General features: G+C 41.9%; 1 protein-coding gene and 1 pseudogene across 2 annotated transcripts in view; both read right to left on the bottom strand.

The window, feature by feature from the left end:
* The window catches only part of ARHGAP6 (Rho GTPase activating protein 6), a 790,573-nt gene that overhangs the window by 764,289 nt on the left and 7,110 nt on the right, over window positions 1-19,174 (bottom strand). The window lies entirely within an intron of this gene.
* LOC112582324 lies at window positions 3,587-5,742 on the bottom strand (annotated as a pseudogene).

Here is a 19,174-nt window from a genome sequence, read left to right as displayed (position 1 = left end):
AGAAAACCCATTTCTTCCATTTGAGTGAAATTTTATTTGACAAACATGAATATCCAATTTAATCTACAAATTTATACCAGGAAAGCACATTACAAACATCTGTTTTAGTATTGCTAAGTTTTAAAGAGACCTTATGTTAGATTTACCTTGTAAAAGATACTTAATTAGTCAGTATCATAGAAAATAATGACATCAACTTTTGTTAACCAAGAGAAATATTTTAAGTTAAAATCAAGCTGAAGCGTAACAAGATCAGTATATTCAAGGAATGCAGTATAAAGGTGTATTCCATTTTTCTCTGCAAAGCACCTCGCAAATCCATACTTTGCTCTTTGGAGATATTAATGTAATTGCTGAGGACGTTGGCCAATGGTATTTTTTTCTAATGGTATTTATTATAAAACAATCTTGGCAAGTGAAAGAAAACAGCACACACTGCTAATATTTTGGTAGAATTATGTGTTTATTCTAGCACTGTTAACAAGAGAGAAGTAAGCACTGGACAAGCACAGAGGAATGCTGCTGATGTAAATGAATATTTATTCAAAGCTCAGCTCTTCCAACCCCCTCTGATAGGGGAATGACAAAGAGCATTTTGATCTTGGATTTCTCCCAATCTCACACACCAACAAATACAGCACCCAAAGAAATGCTGTTGATGGCCCAGGGAGGCAATAAAGGCAGACAAAGCAGTACCCTATGAGAGGGTCTCTGATGTGATGGAGAAGAAGGGTGGGAAAATCCAGATTAGAGAGAAAGCATATGGCTGAAGGGCCAATCATATACGTTGGTTGCTACTGCTGTCACTGTTAGGATGCAGCTTTCTTTAGCCCCTCAGCCACAGTCTATACCCTCAGTATTGGAACCATATGACCATGCTACCATACAGGCAGGACAGGAGCATGTGGATGATTAGTTAAAAAGTATCAGTTAACAGACACATTATATTTTACTAATGTAGATGAACAGTGACCCTTGGTGTTCAAATCATGTTGCATGTATTCTTCCCACACTTGAATTACCAGAAAACATCAGACAAACCAAAATTGAGGAACATTCTACAAAATACCTGGCTGGCACTTTTTTAATGTGGAAAGATCATGAAAGACTGCTTGGAAGAAACTAAGTCGTGCTAACTAAATGGGATCTTGAAATTGGAACTGAAAAAGAACATAAATGTGAAAAACAGTGAAATCCACACTACTATTAATACATGCAAAAGAGATAACCAACAAGGGCCTGCTGTATATCACAAGGAACTCTACTCAATATTCTGTATTAACCTACTGCAGAATCTGAAAGAATGAATCTGAAAAAGAAAGAATATATATATATATATACATATATATATATATATATATATATATGTATAACTGAATCACTATGCTGTACTCCTGAAAACAACACAACATTGTAAATTAACTATACTCTAATGGTGGTTCAGATGGTAAAGAATCTGCCTACAATGCAGGAGACCCAGGTTCAATCCCTGGGTTGGAAAGAGATCCCCTGGAGAAGGGAATGGCTACCCACTCCAGTATTCTTGCCCAGAGAATTTCACAGACAGAGAAGCCTGGCGGGTTATAGTCCATGGGGTTGAAAAGAGTCGGACACAACTCAATGACTAACACTAAAAAGTGAAAAAATTTAAGCAAAAAAGATTTTTTTAATAAGTACACGCACTGATAATATTTTAGCAGGTATTGCCAAATAACTCTATGAAGTTTGATACCAATTTATTAGGTTGTTTTTTTTTTGCCAACTTGCTAACTTTGAGAACTGAACATTTTTACCTTTGCCACTTTTACTGGTGAAAAATACGAACCCATTAGATTGACAGATAGATACATACTACTATATATGAGTATAAAAGATGACTAGTAAGAATCTACTGTATAGCATGGGGAACTCTATTCAGTGCTCTGTAATGATCTATATGTGAAAAGAATCTAAAAATGAGTGGATATATATATGTATAACTGATCCACTTCGCTGTATAGCAGAAACTAACAAACATTGTAAATCAACTATACTCCAATTAAAAATTATTTAAAATAAAAATGACCTCATTAATATTTTAACTCCATTTCTTTAACCAAACAAATGTGAAATAATTGTAGTTAACAAAAGAAAATGGTGAAATCCAAGTAAGTTCTGTATTTCTCTTAAAAGTACCTCAGTTGGCATTTCCAAGATTACTTTGGTAACAAGCCTGTCACCAAGGTGTATTTCTTAGTTTTCATAAATGCACCATGGTTATATATGAAATTAATGTTAGGGGAAGCTGGATAAAGGTATATGGGAGCCCTCTGTACTATCTGTGCTGCTGCTGCTGCTGCTGCTAAGTCGCTTCAGTCGTGTCCAACTCTGTGAGGCCCCATAGACGGCAGTTCACCAGGCTCCCCCGTCCCTGGGATTCTCCAGGCAAGAACACTGGAGTGGGGTGTCATCACCTTCTCTGAGTATCTGTGCTACTCTCCTGTAAATCTAAAATTATTTCAGGAATTCCTTGGTGGTCCAGTGGTTAGGACTCAATGCTTTCACTGCCAGGGTCAAAGTTAGTTCCCCTAGTAGGGGAACTAAGATCCCACAAGACACGAGGTGGAGGTCGGGCCAAAAAAATTTTTCAAAATTAAAAGTTAAAAAGACAGTGTGTATTTATTGTTTGTCCTGCCTTTTTTTTTTTTTTCAATCTTAAATGCTGCTTGGGTTAAAAATTAATTCATATGCAAAACAATTTAAGAATTCATGACCTACCTTCCAACCATATCATACCATTTTTAGTTTCTGGACGCTGCCCTGCTTACTAATTTTTTCATACCTTTGCTCATTCTGTTTCTTCTACTTGCCTTCCTCCCCATCCCTGTTGCCAGACACATTCCTTATTTGAAGACTGACCTCAAATATCATCTTATTCCTTATTTGAAGAATGACCTGAAATATCATCTCCTCTGGCTTCCTCAGGCAGAGTTTGACTTTCCCTTTTATCCATTCTTAGAGCATCATCTAGAAACCTCTCTTTTATCTCATGTGATAAGGTTCTGAATATAGCCTATATGCTGCTGCTGCTGCTGCTGCTAAGTCGCTTCAGTCGTGTCTGACTCTGTGCGACCCCATAGACGGCAACCCACCAAGCTTCCCTGTTCCTGGGATTCTCCAGGCAAGAACACAAGAGTGGGTTGCCATTTCCTTCTCCAATGCATGAAAGTGGAAAATGAAAGTGAAGTCGCTCAGTCATGTCCGACTCTTTGCGACCCCATGGACTGCAGCCCACCAGGCTCCTCCATCCATGGGATTTTCCAGGCAAGAGTACTGGAGTGGGGTGCCATTGCCTTCTCCAATAGCCTATATGAAGTGCCAGTTATAAGTCAGAGATCTAAAAACAGGCTGCTGCTGCTACTAAGTCACTTCAGTCATGTCTGACTCTGTGCGACCCCAGAGATGGAAGCCCACCAGGCTCCCCCGTCCCTGGGATTCTCCAGGCAAGAACACTGGAGTGGGTTGCCATTTCCTTCTCCAATGCATGAAAGTGAAAAGTGAAAGTGAAGTCGCTCAGTCGTGTCCGACCCTCAGCAACCCCATGGACTGCAGCCTTCCAGGCTCCTCCATTCATGGGATTTTTTCCAGGCAAAAGTACTGGAGTGGGGTGCCATTGCCTTCTCCGGAAAAACAGGCTATCTGGATTCAAATCCTGACCCAATCTCCTACCAGCTGTGTAACTTAGAGAAAATTACTTAATCCTGTGTCTAAACTTCCTTGTCTAGATAATTGGGCTAATAAAAACATCTCACGCAGTTGATATGAGAACTCAATGAAGTCATGTGAATAAAGTAATTCTAAAAGAGTTTGACTCAAGTAAGCACTCAATAATTGTTAGCCATTATTATTGTTATTACATGTCCCTCTAGATTGAGAACATTCGGAACAAGGACCACATGTTATTTTCTTTTCTGGGTGAAATTCTCAGAGCGGATTTAAATCCTCCCTTTGCCATTTATTGGCTTCAAACTTCCTAGGATTATTTTGAGGATTTAGTGATCCATTGCTTTTTTTTTTTAATGCCAAAATTTATCGAATGGAGGTCTGTACACAGGCAAATCTTAATGTGAAAACTAAGACATGAGAAGCTCCCCCACTGCCTCTGCCCTCTAGGGTGGGGAGAGGAGGGAGGAAGCCTTAGGGGCAGAGGACAAGAAGGGGAACACAGCTGTAGGAAGGGAAGGGTCCAGGTTGGATGGTGTGAATCGATGTTTTAAGGAAAAAAAAGAACAATCTATTCACACCCAGGGGCCAGGGAAGGGAAGAGGAAAGGCACTGCTCTGGTTCTATTCACAAGGGACACAGGAGGGCAGGGAGGTTGAAGGAGGTGGAGATCTGGGGGAGGGGAGGGGGCTGAGGGGTAGAAAGTCCTCATGCCCACCCCTCATCCTCTGTCCTTCCTTCTATTCCCTCCCGGCAGTGGGGAGAGGGACTCATTACCTCTGCCCCCTAGTCCAGGGGCCCAGCCAGGGCAGGAGCTTGGTGGGCCATGGCCCCCATTCCCAGCCCCCTGGGGGTTCCCAGATGGAAGGGGTAGTTGGTGGCACCCTCAGGAAGAGTTGGTGAGAAGAGCTGTGGCATTGGTCAACTGCTAAGTCCAGGCCGGTCTGAGCGTGACTTAAAGTTTGTGATGATGGGGTGAGGAAGGGAGTGCCTGTTGGGGTCCTCATTTGAGAAGAGATGAGAACAGTTTTGAGAGATGGTTGGACAGTGAGTTGGACAGGACTGAAACTGAAGAAAGGACAGGACTGAAATTGAAGAAAGGAAAAGTGGGCGGTTACTGGGGAGCTGGGTTCCAGGACACTGAAGATCATCAAAGAAGCTTTGGGCACAAGCTTCCAGTGTGAGCAGGCTAGAGTGGAGTGCAATGGCCTCAGGGGCCATTCGATTTGAATACCTTTGTCGAGGGGTGAGCTCTAATCTGGGGGAACTGGAACTCTGTGTAGTTGGGATTCATCTCTCAAATCTCTTCCCAGGTTGGTGTTCCCAGCACCTTGATGATCTCTACCAGCTGGTCTACCCCACTGTCCCCAGGGAAGATGGGCCAGCCTAGGAGGAGCTCAGGTAGTAGGCAACCAGCTGACCACACACACATTAATGAATGAGCTTCCCTTGTGGCTCATCTGGTAAAGAAAACGCCTGCAGTGCGGGAGACCTGGGTTCGATCCCTGGGTTGGGAAGAGCCCCTGGAGAAGGGAAAGGCTACCCACTCCAGTATTCTGTCCTGGAGAATACCATGGACTGTATAGTCCATGGGGTCTCAAAGACTTGGACATGACTGAGCGACTTTCACTTTCAGTGGCTCTGAAGATCAGCTCTGGGGCCCGGTAGTATTGAGAACAAAATCACAGAGCTGGAGGACAGGGGTGACAGGGTCCACCAGCATGTTCTGGGGCTTGATGTATGGGTGACACATACCCTGAGCATGGAGGTAGCCCAAGCTCTGGAAGAGCTGGTACATGTATACCTTGACATAGATGATAGCAATGGTCAACTTGGCCTTGGTAAAGTGGCAGACCACCTGGTACACTGTCTAAGGCACATATTCCAGCACCAGATTTAGGTAAAGCTCATCTTTCTTCATGCAAAACATGGGGAAACAGTGAAGTCGATCAGTCATGTCCGACTCTTTGCGACCCCATGGACTGTAGCCCACCAGGCTCCTCCGTCCATGGAATTTTCCAGGCAAGCGTCCTGGAGTGGGTTGCCATATCCTTCTCCAGGAGATCTTCCCAGCCCAGGGATTGAACCCGGGTATCCCGCATTGCAGGCAGATGCTTTACCATCTGAGCCACCAGGGAAGCAGTGACAGACTTAATTTTCTTGGGCTCCAAAATCACTGAAGATGGTGACTGTAGCCAAGAAATTAAAAGATGCTTGCTCCTTGGAAGAAAAGCTATGACAAAGCTAGATAGCATATTAAAAAGCAGAGATCAGTTTGCCGACAAAGGTCTGTACAGTCAAAGCTATGGATGGCATCACTGATTCAATGGACATGAGTTTGAGCAAACTCTGGGAGACAGTGAAGGACAGGGAAGCCTGGTGTGCTGTAGTCCATGGGGTCACAAAGAGTCGGACATGACTGAGTGACTGAACAACAATGGTTTTCCCAGTAGTCATGTACAGATGTGAGAGTTGGACCATAAAGAAGGCTGAGTGACCAAGAATTGATGCTTTCAAACTGTGCTGGTGGAGAAGAGTCTTGAGAGTCCCTTGGGCAGCAAGTAGATCAAACTAGTCAATCCTAAAGGAAATCAATTCTGAATATTCATTGGAAGGACTGATGCTGAAGCTCCAATACTTTGGTCACCTGTGGTGAAGAGCCAACTCACTGGAAAAGATCTTGAAGCTGGGAAAGACTGAGGGCAGGAGGAGAAGGGGGTGACAGAGGATGAGATGGTTGGATGGCATCACTGAATCAATGGACATGAGTTTGAACAAACTCCAGGAGATAGTGAAGGCCAGGGAAGCCTGGCATGCTTCCAGGCAGTCCATGGGGTCACAAAGAGTCAGACATGACTTAGCAACTGAATAACATCTTTCTTCTCCCTTTTGAAATACAAAAAGCATCTTAGCCTTGCAATATTGCAGTGATCTACCTTACGCATAATCTGCAGCTCTCAGTTCTTGAACCTCTTGTCCTGGAGAAACTTCCTGATGGCCACCAGTTCCCTGGCGTCTGCCAGCCATGCCTGGTACATGACCCCAAATGAGCCACTGCCAATCACTTTGATGTCTCTGTAAGCCACTTCCTGGGAGCACTCTGGGCCTTGGCCTAGAGTGGTTACCACTGTGGTCACCTTGCCACTGCCACTGCATTGTGGCAACCATGTGTCCCTAGGTGTGCCTCAGAAATGTAATCACAGTGACTTCATCGGTAAGCTGTGTAGGCCTGATGCACTCTGGGAAATGGAGTCAAGTCACTCACTTAGTTTATTGGCTATATGCCTGATCCATTCCTTTTTAAAGCATGTAGTAGGATAACGAGCTCAAGGCAAGCATTCAAAAATATTAGTTGTAACAATTATCATTTTGATAAAGCCAGAGTTCAACACTTAAGATGTGCTGAATTGTTTGGTGAATGAGTTGATTGGTAAGAATGATTGATAATACTCCAGTAGCTGATATCAATTATCAACTAATGATAACAAAAATTAAATTTCTTCATTTGCCACCTCATGCCTCTAAGCTTTAGAAAGCCTGTTCTAACCCAAGATACTTGTTTGTATTCCTCTGTGTTTTTTTAATATAAATTTATTTATTTTAATTGGAGGCTAATTAAAATATTGTATTGGTTTTGCCATACATTGACAAGAATCAGCCATAGGTGTACATGTGTTCCCCATCCTGAACTCCCCTCCCACCTCCCTCCCCATCCCATCTCTCTGAGTCATCCCACTGCACCAGACCCGAGCACCCTGTCTCATGCATCAAACCTGGACTGGCGATTCTTTTCACATATGATAATATACATGTTTCAATGCCATTCTCCCAAATCATCCCACCTTCGCCCTTTCCCACAGAGTCCAAAAGACTGTTCTATATATCTGTGTCTCTTCTGCTGTCTCGCATACAGGGTTATCGTTACCATCTTTCTAAATTCCATATATATGCGTTAGTATACTGTATTGGTGTTTTTCGTTCTGGCTTACTTCACTCCATATAATAGGCTCCAGTTTCATCCACCTCATTAGAACTGATTCAAATGCATTCTTTTTAATAGCTGAGTAATATTCTATTGTGTATATGTACCACAGCTTTCTTATCCATTCGTCTGCTGATGGACATCTAGGTTGCCTCCATGTCCTGGCTATTATAAACAGTGCTGTGATGAACATTGGGGTACACGTGTCTCTTTCAATTCTGGTTTCCTTGGTGTGTATGCCCAGCAGTGGGATTGCTGGGTTGTATGGCAGTTCTATTTCCAGTTTTTTAAGGAATCTCCACACTGTTCTCCATAGTGGCTGTACTAGTTTGCATTCCCACCAACAGTGTAAGAGGGTGCCCTTTTCTCCACACCCTCTCCAGCATTTATTGCTTGTAGACTTTTGGATAGCAGCCGTTCCGACTGGTGTAAAATGGTACCTCATTGTGGTTTTGATTTGCATTTTTCTGATAATGAGTGATGTCGAGCATCTTTTCATGTGTTTGTTAGCCACCTGCATGTCTTCTTTGGAGAAATATCTGTTTAGTTCTTTGGCCCATTTTTTGATTGGGTCATTTATTTTTCTGGAATTAAGCTGCAGGAGTTGCTTGTATATTTTTGAGATGATTCTTTGTCAGTTGCTTCGTTTGCTATTATTTTCTCCCATTCTGAAGGCTGTCTTTTCACCTTGCTTATAGTTCTATTAACATCCAGTCAATTGGAAGGATCTCAATGGAGTAAGTTCTAAGAACAAGTAGCTTTGCACAATGATACTTTAATAGCCAGTTGAGGGTAAGGAGTATCACAGCTGCAGCTACTGCCAACTAAAGAATATGTGGAAATTCCCTAAGGGCAGCATATAAATCAATATAATTGCTATTGCTATTGCTAAGTCACTTCAGTCGTGTCCGACTCTGTGTGACCCCATAGACGGCAGCCCACCAGGCTTCCCCATCCCTGGGATTCTCCAGGCAAGAATACTGAAGTGGGTTGCCATCTCCTTCTCCAATGCATGAAAGTGAAAAGTGAAAGTGAAGTCGCTCAGTCGTGTCCGACCCTCAGCGACCCCATGGACTGCAGCCTTCCAGGCTCCTCCATTCATGGGATTTTCCAGGCAAGAGTACTGGAGTGGGGTGCCATTGCCTTCTCCAAAATCAACATAATAACTCTTACCTAAAGAACAACTACTACAGGATTGGATGTATAGTCTTAACTTCTTTGTCCCAACTCTGCATAAGAAAGGGCTTATTTTGCCATTTACTCATGGGTGTATGCATATGAAAGTTGACAGGAAATAAATGGCACTTTTTATACAATTTTAATTACTGTACACAAATCTTAAAACCTAATATGTAGAGGAAAAACTGCACTGTAACATAGTTGCCTCGGGTACTGCATATTTTCTTAAGAGTTTAAAAAGCCAAAAATAGTATTGTTGCCTTTTTTCCTCTGAAAGCATTATAAGATCCATGTTCACTGCCTATAACGGCATTTAGGAATGAAGCAGATGGAGTAATTAACAATAGACATAGCTGTATGACACCTCATGGCCCATGGGGCCTAAGTGCATTCACCAATTGATTTCACAACCTTCTACAAAGAGAATACAGTTGTATTCCCTTTAAAGGTGAAGAAACTGAAATTTGTACCTTGTAAATAGTGGCTCTGGGATTTGACCCCAGGTTTACACACCTCCGAAGTCTATGATTATACTGTCCTTCAGTTAAATAAGATTGTGGTTGACATTCTACTTGCTGCTCCCCATAAGCCCGTGCTAAAATTTTTGAATTTGGCTAGGATTGTGCTGGGAAGTTAGTTCTGTTCAAGCTCACACTGACCTTTGTCCCATCTCTAGTGAACACTAGGTCGTTTGCAAGAGGTTACAAGGTCCAACCAATTCAGGATAGAAACCAATGCAATGACTTCCCTGGCAGTCCAGTGGTTAAGACTTTGCATTCCAGTGTAGAGGGATATGAGTTTGATCCCTGGTCAGAGAGCTAAGTCCCCTCATACCTTGCAGCCAAAAAGTCAAAATGTAAAACAGAAGCAATATTGTAACAAATTCAGTAAAGACTTTTTAAAGAAAGAAAAGAAATCAATGGAGACATTCTCCATCTCCCCATATTTTAGCTTGAAACAGATCCAAGAAGGCCACAAGTGATTTTTGCTTCTCCCATCAACAGGTGGAATCTATTTCCCTTGCCCTTGAATCTGGGCGGGCCCTGTGAGTCATGCTGACCAAATACCATGAGATTACCATGCAGTGAGGAAGCCCTAGCTATCCTCTAGGGGAGAGGGGCCACATGGAGGATCACCAATGCACCAGACATATAAGTGTAGACATCCTGAACTTTCCAGGCATCCCAGACACCAGCTAAAAGCAGCCAAATGAGTGAGTTCAGCTGATGCCATGTGGAGCAGAACTGCCCAGCTGAGCTGTGATCATTTAATTCCTGACCCACAGAGTCATGCCACTAAGTTGGGGGATTGTTTGTTATACCTAAATAGATAACAGAAACACAGGTAGATGATTCTGAGAGGCATTCTGCAAGCTTTCCAGTGGTCCTGCTAGAATCGTGGTCATTCCTTTGTCCACAGATGTGAATTTTATGACACAAATTTATAATGGCATTTCATTTTTTCTTCATCATTCCTGCTTTCCGGGATCACCTCCCAAACAAACTACATTCACCCAGGTCCTTTCTTTGGTGGGACTCAAACTAAGACACAGAACTTGTGCCCTTCCCACAATTTTTTCATGAAGTTTTAAAAGTTTTGATTTTTATGAAAATGATTTATCCATGTTCCAATTATATATGGCAACATCCAACCAATCATTTTTATTTCTAAAGCAAGGTGTTATCATGAACTTAAAAGCTGTATGAATAGACATACAGTCAGAAAAATTACACTAATAGATTGTGGTCTAAAACTCTGCAGAAGTCATTCCAAATAAGAGAAAAAAATTAATTTTTCTGCCTTGTAAAAAGTTTGCATGTGCTGTGCTGTGCTTAGTTGCTCAGTCGTGTCCGACTCCTTGTGACACCACGGACTGCAGCCAGCCAGGCTCCTCTGTCCATGGGGATTCTCCAGGCAAGAATACTGCAGTGGGTTGCCATACCCTCCTCCAGGGAATCTTCCCAACCCAGGGATCAAGCTGGGGTCTCCTGCATTGCCAGCAGATTTTTACCAGCTGAGTTACCAGGGAAGCCTAAAAATATTGCATGGTGGTGGTGGTTTATTTGCTCAGTCATGTCTGACTCTTGCAACCCCATGGACTGTAGCCTGCCAAGCTCCTCTGTCCATGGGATTCTCCAGGCAAGAATACTGGAGTGGGTTGCCATTTCCTTCTGCAGGGGATCTTCCCCACCCAGGAATTGAACCTGGGTCTCCTGCACTGCAGGCAGATTCTTTACTGACTGAGCTATGAATGAAGCCCAAAATACTGCGTAGAAACATTTAATTAATAACTAAAAAGGAATCTTTGTAAGTATGCTAAGTTAATTTTCTTCTTGACCATTCAACTTTCTTACTCTGAACTCTGAAAGTAAAAGTTCTTAGTTTGAACTTTTAAAAAATAACTTTACTTTTTAAAATGATTTTAGATTCCAGTGAACATTTACATAAGTTATATCTTCCATATCTTTATATAAATTAGAAATGATACCTTATGGGATCAGTAAGATACATAGCATTATTTAAACATTTCCTACAAAAGGGATATTTCTAGATGAGGAAAGACAAAGTAGACAATCGTGACATATTGATTCTTCTGCATCTAGCTTCCATCCCTCTCCCCTGGGGAAAAAATGAAACTCTGAGTAATATTGCAAAGAGAAATAAACTATTTCACTTTCTAAAAAATATCTTGTCACTCTGAATAACCTTTTTCAGTTATAAGAACCCTGAACAAGAACCTAAATATCTGATCGTTTGCATAGCACTTTTTACTGATCTTCAAAAGGGCACCCTCAGTGAAAAAGTAATTTATTTCCAATTTAATCATAAATTAAAAGATTAAAATGTTGTCATTGCAGCAGAGCGACAATATATCTGCTGAGTTCATGACTCTGAGCTTCTGAAGTTATCCTGGGACTCATATCACACTCCATGACATTCAAGGCTGCTTACTATTTCCATATCGCCTTTCCTGTTTATTTTATTGGCATTTTGACAAACACGTTCTGACCACACCATTTTTTGACAATACATTTCCATTAGAAACCAGATTCAACATGCCTCTTTGGGGGCTTGCTGAGAGACCCAGAGCCACCCTCTGTGATACAATATGAAACTTGTACCTGTCTTTGAGTTGTCTTATAAATCATCAAAGGAAGAAACCTGACTCACTGGGTTAGCAGCAAGAACCTAGAGACAGAAAGTTCTAATCCTGGATTTCTCTAAGTAATTTGACAGATACCTTCAGGTCAATAGTTTAATTTTCATGTAAACAATTCTTCAATTCTGGTTTTATATACCCATGATTTTTCTCTGTCAAAGAGAAAATATGACCAAACTTTGTGTTGATGCTCAGAAGCTTTCATAAGCTTTCATAACAGATGCTTTCATAAACAGATGCTTTCATAAGCGAACCTATACTTCCTTACTGACAACAATAATGCAATATTTGTGATAATCTGTATGAGGGGAGAGACAGAATTCATTTATAGCATGATAAAAGTCCTAGGGAGGCTTGTTTTGAACGCAATTCCAGGAAGAGTCAACCGTGTCTATGATAATCAAAAGGCAGAACTCTGAAGGTCTCTGTTGGGGCAGGGCCAGTGCTGGGCATAAACTGGAGATGTCGTAGATAGGATTTAAGCATCACAGGGATGTCTCGACTGGATAGAAAACCTTTAAGGGCTCTTCCATCCCAACATTCTATTTTGTTCATAGAATGCCAAAGTCAGTCTAGAAATGTTAATGAGAGTTATGGTTAGATTTTGAGCAAAAAAAGCATCTGAGTGTAGACGGTATTGTTTCAACTTAGTGATGCTGCTTTGTTACCCTGGGAAGATGTTGATGAGATTAGCCATGAACAATAGTCAGCTTGAGCCCACATGATAGTGGTAGCGTGAGGAAGTGAGAACACCAGGCTTCAAGTGAGAAAGGACATGGCATTTGCCAGCTAGAGAACCGGGACTGAACTGGGAGCTATCCAGTTTCTAACATGCTAAGTATTCTCCAAAAAGTGTCTGATGCAATGAAGTTACTGGGACTAGTGTGTGGGAATGAAGGTTACCCCCTGGCTTGTTGGCATATCTTGTGTTACACCAAATCCACAATGCAAGTCCAGCAAATTCCTGTGTTCCAAGTCACTAGTCCAAATCCCTGGGGCGACAGCCTCCAATGCCTATCATTAAAAGTATACCTTACTTAACAACTTGAAGATAAATGTTCAATTACCTTTTGCTGTTGTCCAACTCAGTCAGGTCTATTCATTCATTTGATCACCTAAGCCCTCTTTGAGTGCCTTGGTGGAAAGAGTAAGGTTCCTGGAACACACTGTAGGTGCAGAATAAATATTTTCAACTAATACTCTAATTCAAGTCCTACTTTTGTTGCTTCCTAGCTGTGTGACCTGGACACATCCTCCAATTTATGTAACCTTGCTCTACTAACCATCTTTTATTACTTCCTATGTGCTGGGCACTTTCCAAGTAATCAGACCATGAGGTCCTCACAAAAACTCTTTGAGGTAGGCACTTTAATTAACCCCATTTGACAGACGATGAAACTGAGGCAGAAAGATGCTTTGTAATTTGTTCAAGGTCACAGAGCACAGCTGAGATTTGAATCCAGGTGGTCTGGGTCAGAGTCCAGCTCTAACCCATTCACTTCATTCCTTCTCCAACTAAGTCTGGCTGCCTCTTAATTGGAGTCTCAGTGTCCTTATCTGCAAAACGAAGGTTGACTCTATCACCCCACAGAGTTGTTGTAATAATAATAAAAAAAACTGCTGAGCATTCTACAAACACTATTAATAATTGTTATTTCACTTATTATTCTCATCACCTATGCTGGTGGCTCAGTGATAAAGAATCTGCCTGCCAATGCAGGAGATGCGGGTTTAATCCCTGGGTTGGGAAGATCCCCCAGAGAAGGAAATGGCAACCCACCCCAGTATTCTTATCCAGGAACTCCCATGAACAGAAGAGCCTGGAGGGCTACAATCCATGGGGTCACAAAAAGAGTAGGACATGACTCAGCAACTAAACAACACCAACAATCTGAAGCAAACAACTGAAATAAGTGGGCAAAGAATCAATTGGAAGTTCCATTATGAGCACAATGCTACTTTGCTCAAAAGCCAGAAAACCTGGTGGCCTGGTTCAGGATTTCCATAAACCAAATTATTAACTATAGCAGAAACCTTGTTAGAATAAACCCAGAGGCAATGTGGCTACTGTCACCTAAGGTTTATTTTTCCCATTCCCCATCCGCCTTTGGGTCTCAGCTTGCCTAACTGTTTCTCAACCCCCGAGAAAAGAAATTATTGACAATGCAAGCTGAGAATTGATCTGATGCTTATTCACACCTCAGCTTCTGTGCATGCATGCTCAATCGCTCAGTCGTGTCCGACTCTTTGCGACCCCACAGACTGTAGCCCACCAGGCTCTTCTGTCCATGGGATTCTCCAGGCAAGAATACTGGAATGGGATGCCATTTCCTCCTCTAGAGGATTTTCCTGACCCAGGGATCAAAGTGGCGTCTCCTGCATTGGCAGGTATATTATTTTACCACTGAGCCACCTGGGAAGCCCTTCAGCTCCTATGAATAGTAGTTAATTCACCTGTTTCCACAAGTGTCCAGGTATACCGAAGGAAAACCATGTTATTTATCTTGATCCATGGGGTCACCCAACTCAATTAATTTCCAATTCAGCCTTATCCTCTTGGGTCCATCGGCACAAGACGTGTTGTATTTTGTCAATTTGCTTTTAGTTCTAATGGCTCCTAAAAATCTGTGGCTATTCAATAGCTCTAGTGTGATATGGCCAGGCAATTTTTCAAGATTGTAAGTACATTTTAAAGTCTCTGCCTATTTTGAAAAACAATTTTTTTAATAGCTTCTCTGCACTTGCTTCCAAAGCATACTAATCAGGACACAGAATTTCCACAGTAACCAGTCTCAGAAAATCCCAAGCTGGCTGTTGACTCCTCCATTGAATCTGTTAGAGCTGTTACTACCTCCTCGTTGCATCCTCAAGGACAGTATTTAATACATATTAGGCTTGGGCCTGCTACATAACTCTCTTCATTCACGTTTATGTTTTACTGAAAAGATGATGTAGCAACAATATTGATATATTTTCTCTAAAAGTCATCAACAGTATTCTTTTTTAAATTGATATTAAAGTTTGCATACCATAAAATTTACCCTTTTAAAGTGTACAATTCAGAGGTTTGTAGTATATTCCTCAGGCTGTGCAAACATCACCTCTATCAAGGTCCAGAATGTTTTCATCCCTCCAAAAAGGACCCAGGTATCAATTAGCAGTCACTTCTCATCACTCCCTACTGCCAGCTTCTGGCAACCATTAACCTATTCTCTGTCTCTAGAGATTTGCCTAATCTAGACATTTCATATGAATAGAATCACACAATATATGGTTCTTTAACTAGCTTTTTTTACTTAGTGTAATGTTTTCAAGGTTTATCTATGTTGTAGCAAATATTAGCACTCCAGGCCTTCTTATTGCTGAATAATCTTGCATTGCATAAATACACCATGTTTTGTTTGCCATTCATCTGTTGATAGACATTTGATTGTTTCCACCATTTTGGCCATGATGAACAATGCTGCTATGAACATTCACTTACAATCTTTGTGTACATGTATTTTCAGTTCTCTTGAGTAGATACCTAAAGGTAGAATTGTTGAGTAATACGGTCAATGTTTAACTTTTTGAGAAACTGCCAAAGTATTTTCAAAGCTGGTGCACCATTTTACATTCTCACCAGCAGTGTATGAGAGTTTCAATTTCTCCACATCCTTGCCAACACTTGATATTATCTCTTTTATTATAGCCATATGACTATATTGCCATATGAATTAGTATATCATTGTGGTTTGATGTGTATTTCCCTAATAGCCAATGAAAACATCATTCTTTACTAGCTAACACAGTACCTAATTCCATTTCCACATATCCCTTTCCATTTTTGCCACATTGGAACATATTTGCAGTTATAATCTCAGTCTCTTTATCATAAGCAATGGCCCAAAGAGGATGCAGTAAAATTTAGACTAAGACATCATGCCTCAAAGGTGTGTCTCAGGATTTGAAGAATCACTGTCAGAACACAGATTCCCTCAGTCATTGAATAGATTCTGATATGAAACACTGTCCCCTATGCAGGCTTAAAAAAATTACAATCTAGCTATGGAAAGCTGAGCTCACATTTGTGTAAATCATGAATTTGTCATGACATGTATGATAGTCAAAACGTATTTCTTTGGAGGTGACATCTGGTTAAGTCATAAAGTATGATGGACTTTTCTCAGATATGGGACCAGGCAATCAAAAGCAGAATGAGGAGAGAAAAAAAAATCCCTGCAGAGACCTTTAAATTAAATCATAAAATCCTGAGCTGTATCATGAAGCTCAAGGCCCAGCCAGACTCATGCTTCTCCATCTTCCTACTCCTCTAGGTGCTTTCAGTTGGATTTATCTAAGTTCTTGAAGCATATTATGACCCTCTTAATTACATACCATTCTATCTTTTCCCTTCTTTTTTGTTTGGCAAAAGCCTCCTTATCTACTGGTTTCAGGTGAGACATCCCAGACCTCCTTAGTACTTGTATCAGCTTCCTATGGCTGCTGTAACAAATTATCACAAATGTCATGGCTTAAAACAACACTATTTATTCTCCTACAGTTCTGGGGATCAGAAGTCTCACCAGGCTAGAAGGGTGTTGGCAGAGCCGCTGTCATTCTGTAGACTCTAAGGACAGTCTGTTCCCTTGCCCTTTGCAGCTTCTAGAGGCTGCCGCATTCCTTGGGTCATGGCTTCCCTCTCCATTTTCAAAGCCAGCAGTGTAGCATCTTTGAAATCAGTATATGTGTCTGTCTGTCTGTCTCTGTCTCTTTCTACATCTGTCTGTCTGTCTCTCTCTGGCTGATTCTGTCCTCATATCTTTTCTAACTCTGACCTTCCTGTCTCCTTCTTATAAGGATCCTTGTGATTACATTAGACTCACCCAGATAAGCCAGTATCATTCCCCCATCTCAAGATACTTAACTTAATCACATCTGCAAAGTCTCTTTTGCCATATAAGGTAACATATCCATGGGTTCTAGGAATTAGGACCTGGACATCCTGGGGGCGGGCATTATTGTGTCCACCACAGTCCTCCTGTCATAATGCCATTGTATTCTGAGGAAGTGCAGCAATTTATTTATTGGTAATGATTGCTTTCACAAAGGGGTAAGCACCTAGTAGGGCCATGCCTGTTTATTCCACAACTTCCAGTGTTTAGGGCACAGCTGGCACTTGACAAACAATTTAATGACGACCTGGATAAGTGGCTAGTTTGCTTTTGTTGGATGAAAATTCCTAGGGAAAGGGGAGGAGGTCAGCTAAGATTATAGTGTAAAAGGCTTTGAAATGACTGGCTAAGCAGTTTGGATTTCATTCTGTACACACTGAGTCCCAGCAAAGGTTTTTACTCAGGCAGTTAATGTGATTACAATTGTTTCTTTGGAATAGAAGGCCCATAAGCCAGATGGGAAGAGGGGAAAACTGAAGGCAGGGTGACCAAGCAGGAGGTCACAGAAAATGAGGACCCAAACTAGGCAGCGGCAATGAGAAGGAACAGCTGGAGAGAGATGTAAGAACTTGGATACATTCCTCTTCAAATCCTTTCAAGCATGGAGCAAATGAGAAATAAACACAACAGGATTTGATAACTTATTGGAGACGACAGGAGGGAAAAAAAAAGAGGGGGAAAACTGAAGACATTTCTGGCCTGGTAAAACTAAACTGGCCTAAGAATGGTGACACCAACCAAGAATAAGGAATACGGAAAATGAAGTGTGCTCAGAGAAAAGGGGATTGATTTGTTCCACTTCAGACATGTAGACCAGGAAGAGTCCAGTGGGCACCGTGAGTGATGTCTTGCAAGAAATTGGAATAGATGTTAGATGCTCAAGCACACAGAACTATGAGTGTCCCCAAGAGGGATAATGGCTGAAGTCACAAAAGTGAATGAGATCATCGAGGCAGAATGATCTGAAGGAAAAACACAGGACTGTGGGGATGTGTGGATGACAAGCACAGAAACAGAAGAGCAGGAAGAGACATTACAGACTGAGAATCAGGCAGCAGGGAGGGAACTGGGACTCTTCTGCGCATAGTGGGGAGGAGAGGAGGGGGAGCAGTGGCGTAGAGGAGTAGTGGGGATGGGCAGAAGAGTGCTGTCACTTCTGCCCAGAAGTTCAGCCAAATGAGGTCTAAGAAAGTCATGGGATTTGGGCAACTTAGAGTAAATTGTTTCATTAAGTAATGGGGCTAGAAAAAAAGGATTGCCAGAGTTCTAGATTTTCATGATTGCTTACTTTTTCCAGAAGTTTTGCAGTTTGTATTGAGAGTCAAGGAGGATTTCAGGGTGGTTCTGCCCTCAACTTGTCTGAGTTTGAACTTAACTCTTTCAATCCCTGTCTTTAACTGGAAAGTAAGGAGGCTGCAACTAGATGCTGCCTAAGGTCCTTTCAGAGTCTAAAATATGCTCTTGCCAATCGTCAAATTCCAAAATCCCGGTGAAAGTTCAGTTCAATCTCAGAAGAACTTGTCTTAATATTATCCTCTATTCAAGTTAAAAATTACCTTAGAAATGAAATGAATTATAGTAGAGAAATAATCCAAGAGAAAGCACATGAAAAGTGAATATTTTCCCAAGTTATAAATTCTTAGGGCATTATGCTGATTTCAGACATCAGTTCAGTTCCATTCAGTCTCTCAGTCATGTCCAACTCTTTGCAACCCCATGGATTGTAGCACACTAGGCTTCTCTGTCCATCACAAACTCCCAGAGCTTCCCAGACATCACAAACTCATGCCATTGAGTCGGTGATGCCATTCAAGTATCTCATCCTCTGCCGTCCCCTTCTGCTCCTGCCTTCAATCTTACCCAGCATCAGGGTCTTTTCCAATGAGTCAGTTCTTCCCATCAGTTGGCCAAAGTATTGGAGCTTCAGCTTCAGCATCAGTCCTTCCAGTGAATATTCAGGACTGATTTCCTTTAGGATTGACTGGTTGGATCTCCTTGCGGTCCAAGGGATGTGTGTCCTGTGTGTGGCTCTCTTGGAAGTGGCAGGGTGGGGCGGGTGGGGGGGGCGGTCCAGACGGTAAGAGAGGCATGCCTGTTTCCCCCCTCTTGGTGGGGGCCAGGTGCTGCCTCATCTGTGGTTGTCCTTACCACCTGCCATGGGGAACTGACTTTTTGGCGGGGTGCATGCCCCATGTCCCCTCCCCACTTGTGGGGGTT

This window comes from Bubalus bubalis, chromosome X (assembly GCF_019923935.1).
Source record: "Bubalus bubalis isolate 160015118507 breed Murrah chromosome X, NDDB_SH_1, whole genome shotgun sequence".
Classification (NCBI taxonomy): Eukaryota; Metazoa; Chordata; class Mammalia; order Artiodactyla; family Bovidae; genus Bubalus; species Bubalus bubalis.
The sequence above is the reverse complement of the archived record's forward strand: the minus strand, read 5'-3'. Positions and strand labels throughout refer to the sequence as shown.